The sequence below is a fragment of the Strongylocentrotus purpuratus genome, unplaced genomic scaffold (genome assembly GCF_000002235.5).
Source record: "Strongylocentrotus purpuratus isolate Spur 01 unplaced genomic scaffold, Spur_5.0 spur5_scaffold_16, whole genome shotgun sequence".
Taxonomy (NCBI): Eukaryota; Metazoa; Echinodermata; class Echinoidea; order Camarodonta; family Strongylocentrotidae; genus Strongylocentrotus; species Strongylocentrotus purpuratus.
The window spans coordinates 32,509,315-32,515,808 of record NW_022145601.1 but is presented as its reverse complement, the minus strand read 5'-3'; positions in this window follow the sequence as shown (position 1 = coordinate 32,515,808).

The window sequence follows — 6,494 nt, the reverse complement described above, 5'->3', positions numbered from 1 at the left end:
ACTTCTGCTTTTGAGAAAACTTGACTATAAAAATTGACCGGTGCTCCCGGTAAATTTTGATAAATTTCAAATAGCGCCTACGGCCGTACGATGGTAGCTGCGACCATGAAAATCACAGAATATGTAGTTGTGTTATATAGTTTCCAAACGGAAATAGCAAATCGGTCGATTTTAATCAAGAAATTGTTTTATAGCTTAATTATTATCTTGACCTTGAGAGGGAGCTATACAACATAAAGAGTTTATTATTGACAATTTCATAACTTTAGACTCGATTTCAACCTCGACAACGATCACTGAATATTGTAGGATCACATAATGCTTCCATACCAAAATTTTGTATTACCTTTAACTTACGTAGACCGAACACACTCAATCTATTTCGGCATGGCCTAAATGAATGGATACTAGATTTTGATGTATACAATTTTGGTGTGAACGGGAAGGGATGGTAACAGTCGTATTCGTAATGTGTTATTGAGAGTTTGGGAGGGGGTTGTAGATATTGCGTTTGTAATGTTATATTTTCGTAATATTTTTTTTTCTTTCTATGTTTCATTATTTCTGGACCTCTAGGAAGAACAGAGCCATTTTGATAATGGCTCTGAATAGAGTATTCCAACCGTTCTTAATTCTTGATTTGTATTCTATTATGTAAATTGTATTCTTGTATGTATTTCAATTTGTATACGGAAAATAAAACCAAACCAGTAACCAACCAACCTACATTATTGGTCGCACCATCGAATGAACGGAAGCTGCCACCTACTGAATCAATATTGGAGCCACGGAGGAAAAGAAAGAGCGCCATCTAAGCATCACGGATGAATAACTCGAAATAGCCAGTATAGCCAGGCTGAAATAATCTTTTCAGAAAGGACAGCCTTATGAACCCAACAACAAAAACAAAAGCTCACATAAATAAAATCTCAAAAGCGATTCATCAAACTATCTATGTCATACCCGCACGCTCAAGAATGACATGAAGAGTCCACCCCGTTAAGTTTCCTCTTTTATATTATCCCTATAGAATTGTTTTTAAAAAAAAACCTATAGGAGACAGAAAGAACTTCACATGTCAACCGTATAGAGCTGTATACTAGCTTGAACGGTATGACATTTCTATAATCTGTCATTGTCAGAGGCATATCTATTACCATCATTTTCACACCTCCCCCCCCCCCCCTATCTCTACTTTTTTGTTTCTCTGTCTCTGTTTGTTTTCCTCTCTCGATCTCCCTCTCATGTTTTCGCTCACTTTTTAATTCTCTATCTCTGTTTCATTAATTTCCCACTCTTCAACATGCTTTTTGTCACCCACTGTCTCTGCTCTCACATTTACCAGTAAAAACATATTATCTATGAAGGGAAAAAAATGCATTTGCTGTTTCTGTCCAACTGATTAACGGACTGCATGGTGCAACAAGGTGGAACATTGCATTGACAGAGAACATCACGCCTCAACGCTGGATCCCGACATCTCTATCCACCCCCTCCTTCTCTCTCTCTCTCTCTCTCTCTCACTCTCTCTCTCACTCCCACTCTCTCTCTCACTCTCTCTCTCTCTCTCTCTCTCGATGTTTTTGCTGTTGTGTTTGCTGTTATGCGTTGGAGGGAGAAGAGGTTACCGTGAACGGTCCATTATAACTGCATCTATATTTTCAATGAAGTTTTTTGTTCGTTCTACATTATTTTGTGATCGACCGATTGATTCGAATGTTTCCCATTTCATATCAATTGTCTGCGCAATAAAGAAAATAGTTGACAAAGTAAGTTCAATATTATGCAATGAAACATGAACCTATTGGAAAGCATAGCTTGTTTGTGTAGGTTCCCAAGTATAAATATAATATCAAAATTGTTTTTCATAAACCATTTCATATTTTTGTATTGTCTTTCTTGACACCGTTCCTACAAAGAACAGATCGAGGAAAGTTCAAATTAAAAAAAATCTCAAAAGCGATTTATCAAAACTATCTTTGTCAAATACCCGCACCCTTAGGTATGACATGAAGCGTCCATCCCGTTTCGTTTCCCCTCTTGATATCATTCCTTTTATAAAACCCAACCTAAATGTATCTAGGTCTAGGAGACCAACAAGAGTCTTTACATGTCAACCGAATAGGCCTACATACTCAAATTGTTACTGTATAATATTGCTACAATCTGTCATTGTCAGAGGTATATCCATTACCATCATTTTCACACCACACGTCTGTTCTTTCTCTCTGTGTGTTTTTTTTTTTTTATCTCCCTCTCTCACCTTAGCTCATTTCTTTTATTCTCTGTCTCATTCTGTTCCTCCCTCTTCAAGCTTTTGTCACCCACTCTCTTTGCTCCTACACTTACCAGTAAAAACATATAAAAGAAGAATGCATTTTCTGTTTCTGCCAAACTAATCGACTGGTGCAACAAGGTGAAACAATATACATAGACATAGAGCATCATGCCTCAACGCTGGATCCCGACATCTCGCCGAGACCCTGGTTACATACATGATCGACGGTCGACATGAACTTGATTCTCCTCGTCACGAAGGGACCAACGGTCATCAAGCTCATGATCACCATCCCCAAACAACTGGAGGAGTTAGTCATCACGGCCATGAAGGTATATCAGCTCATCCTCTGGCAGGGCATGGATGTCCTGCAGGAGGAGGGCCGCATCCTGGAGTGGTAGGTCACGTCTCGCCCCACCATGACCCTCATCCGATTCGGGAAGGTGAGATGAGTATGTTCCAGCATCGGGTCATCCCTGATCACCTTCACCCAGCGAGGGTACATCCGCATCATGACATGACAGTCCATGCTCCTCCCCCTCCTCCTCCTCCTCCTCCACATCACTATCAGCAACATCACTCACAGGCGGCATCTCATCCCCATGGCAATATTGCTCATAATCCATGCCATTATCAAACCCTAAGCGCCCACCCTCGTCCATCGTCTCACCATGAACCTGGTCATCCTGCGCCCCACCACGCCCATGTCCCACATCACGATGCACCACTGGATCACCACCCTGCGCCCCACCACGCCCATCATGGAGGTGCGCACGGGCACCCAGCGGTAGAACATGAGGGAGGGGCAGCCAGCTATCGGCACCATCCGACCGGTATGCACCCTACACATCATCTGGTTCACCACCCTTACCATCATTACTACCCTCCTCATCACCACCAGGGGGCTTATGGAATTCACCTTCCTTCCTCGCATGAGCATGATCCCAGTCTAAGCCATCCAAGCCTCATCAACCATCATTACCATCCCTTCTACACCTCCCATGGCATACTAAATCCAGACTTGGCGTATGCTCCTATTAATTTACCTCCCCACCACCATGGTTACGCTCGTCATTATCCCCACCATGACCTGCATCCCTGGAGGTCTGAGAGAGACGACCATTGGGATTCCCGTATGGGTCAGCGACACTTCCACCACCCTCATCACCGGTATGTCTACCCGATGGATCCCATGGAAGAGATCTCCCATCATCACATCCACTCTCATCGCCATCACTTCACCAAGGAAGGAGGCAACTTCCATGAGATGCTCACCGGGAGCCATTCTCCTTTCCATGGTGACTTGGATAGAGGCCACACCCATCATCATCCGCATCCTAGCTACCACCGACATCATCATGGATTGCATCACCAGGGTGCTTTCCATGACCACCATCATCATCAGCCCCACCACAATGTATCCCAGATCGACCATGTCGATTACGATTCACCGGATGGCGCAGCAGCATCTCATCATCGTCACGATCATCCTCAGCATCACATCGATGAGCATCACTGCGGGGAGGTCAGCATCGGTACCGACGCAACAAAATTCCACGTCACCATTCCTCTCAAGCCGGGCTTCAAGCCAGACGATGTCGTCATCAATGTGCAACTGCACGGCATCAAGGATCTCCACGTTGAGTTCCGACATGACCACCGTGATCCTAGGGTCCAAACTAGCCGCATTCTCCGCCACGTCATAACCCTACCAGACCATATCGACATCGACAGCTTGAGATCGACGTTGAACCAGCATGGAACCCTCATCATTGACGGACTCATCAAGGCGGGCACGAATACAACGTGTCATAATATTGAGGTAGAGGTCATCGAGCACCAAGAAGGATGTGCTGTCGATGACGAGGAGGATGTCGTCTGTAAGGAGCAGAAAAGTAGTTTGGGAGAAAGAGAATAATTCGTTTTGTGACGAGAGGTTTCATGTCACTTTACAAGTTCGTATTTAGTATGAATACTTCGTATAAAATGCTTAAGTCATCACTTTGTGACGACACATTTATTTTCATTATATAATTCGTATATCATAACGTGAACAAGTATAAACAAATGAATAAGTAACATTTGACAAGTTTCTTGTCTTCATAACAAAAAATGATATTGAAGGTTACTTTAGAAGAAGAAGAATCATAGTAAATTGTTGATTGATAAATGCTTATTAAAAGATGTTCATACTTGGATGAAGAGTATATACGGGAGTGTGTATCTTGGTGATTCGCTCGGTACGTCTTGACAACGAATTAAATTATTTAATACAAAAAACTTTTGAAGGGAAAATCTGGTTAACTTGGGATAAAAGGATTCATGTATTTTGTTTAAACAAAATTAAAGGGGGAAAAAAGCTGTAAAAAGTATATAATTACGAGTAATTTAATTTGTTTTCATCCCTGTATTATATTCCAGGAGAGACGTGCAGTATTACGTAATTTTTTGTCTTTCCTGGTTATTGTCATCTTCACTCTCACTCTAAATTATCCATATTACAATACAATATGAATTGATTTGAAACTGAAATTGAAATTGAATTGTATGATATAAAAGGTGTAGTCGGTGTGGACCCTGGTTGCGGGGGTAGGGGGGGGGGGGCTCTGTCAATCTCTCAAATTATTTTCACCGCTTGAAATTAGCAGTCAAAGATATACCGGGATTGATATACAGAGGGCAGCCAGCCTACCAAAGTATATATGTAACCTCAAATTCGGACTTCGCGTACCCTCTTCTTACACAGTGCAGTTTGTGAAATAGTTTCCTTTGGTAATGAAACAAAACAAGAAGAATTGCAAAATATTAAAAACCTTTCATACATGTAGCGTGTAAGCCGTTTATACCAACATATTACTCATTTATGGTTGATACCAGAAAATAAGATTATAGTGAGAAAAATACACTGTGAGAATGTTGAAGGTAAAGACCAGTTATGGTCATGCGATTGCATTGTGAAAGAAACGTTGTGGAATCGATCAGAAAAGGTTGATCATCTAGCATCTAGCATCTGCAAGGTTCTGGAATCATCAAAATGATAAGAAATTTGGCCCATTCTTCGTAGAGTTACAAGCACTATAAACAGAAAGATGTATATGGGACTACCCTATATCTCTCACAGACCATGAGAGAAACAAATTTACCAAATATATGAATTAGTAGGCGGTTTCCCTGCAAATTTTGTATCATCATGTATTAGTCAAAACATATTCTTTCACATGATTGGTAATGAGAGCTTCCATTTCATTTTTTGAAATTGGGGCGTTTCCAATACTGGTCTTTACCTTTAAAGTCCCTCTTAAAGTGTTGGGAGCCCCAACAAATTGAACTCTTTCCATCAAAATTGTGGGGCTCCCAACACAATTAGAGGGGCTTTAACGGTTAAACGTTTGAGTTGACTGTTTTTATCAATATCTTGCTATGTGGTTTTATTTGTCACTTATTTTCAAAATGGTTAGATGTGATCATGGTACATGCATAACATTTAGTGGAAATGGTACAGCCAATAAAAAAATGATATTCATTAAATATAAATTTGGCTATTTTCGTACACAATCAGGTAAATGATTAATAACGCACTCAGCAACCTAAAAGAAGATTGGTTTATAATCTTGTAATAACTTTGAAGGATCGTCTGTCAACAAAATGACAACCAATTTCTGCTTCCTATGATAAGATGTGATCATAGTAGTATAAAATCTAGTTAAAATTCAAATAAAATGTTCATGAAAACATGTATTTCTCCCTGTCGCCGTCCCCGTTCTCATTTGATGTTTTAAGTTTGAATGAAAATAATTCGAAAACTAGAAGAAGAAAAACGGGGAAAGTAACTAGAACATCTACGGACTTAAAGCCTCCCCAAAATATATACCAAAGGGAACTAGCGCCTCTACTTGGTTTCGTATACGGGGCCTTCCAGTTCCAAGACCAAATTTCTGTATCGCTTATCCATCACGCCCATCTCGTTTTTCATATTTTCCCCCCTATCTGTTTCAATATTTTGGTTTAAATCCTTTCTTTCGTATTCTATCTTCTTTTCTTAATCCACATCTTTTCACTCCATTTCCAATATCATCGCTACTTTAAATCTTTATTTTCCTTACCCCTTGACCATACTCTCTCCCTCTCCCCATCCACTCCTCCCTCTCGTCTTCAACCCTCATCATCTCCCCTTTCCTCCACCATTCCGTCTCTTTCACCCAATCTTTACTCCCCC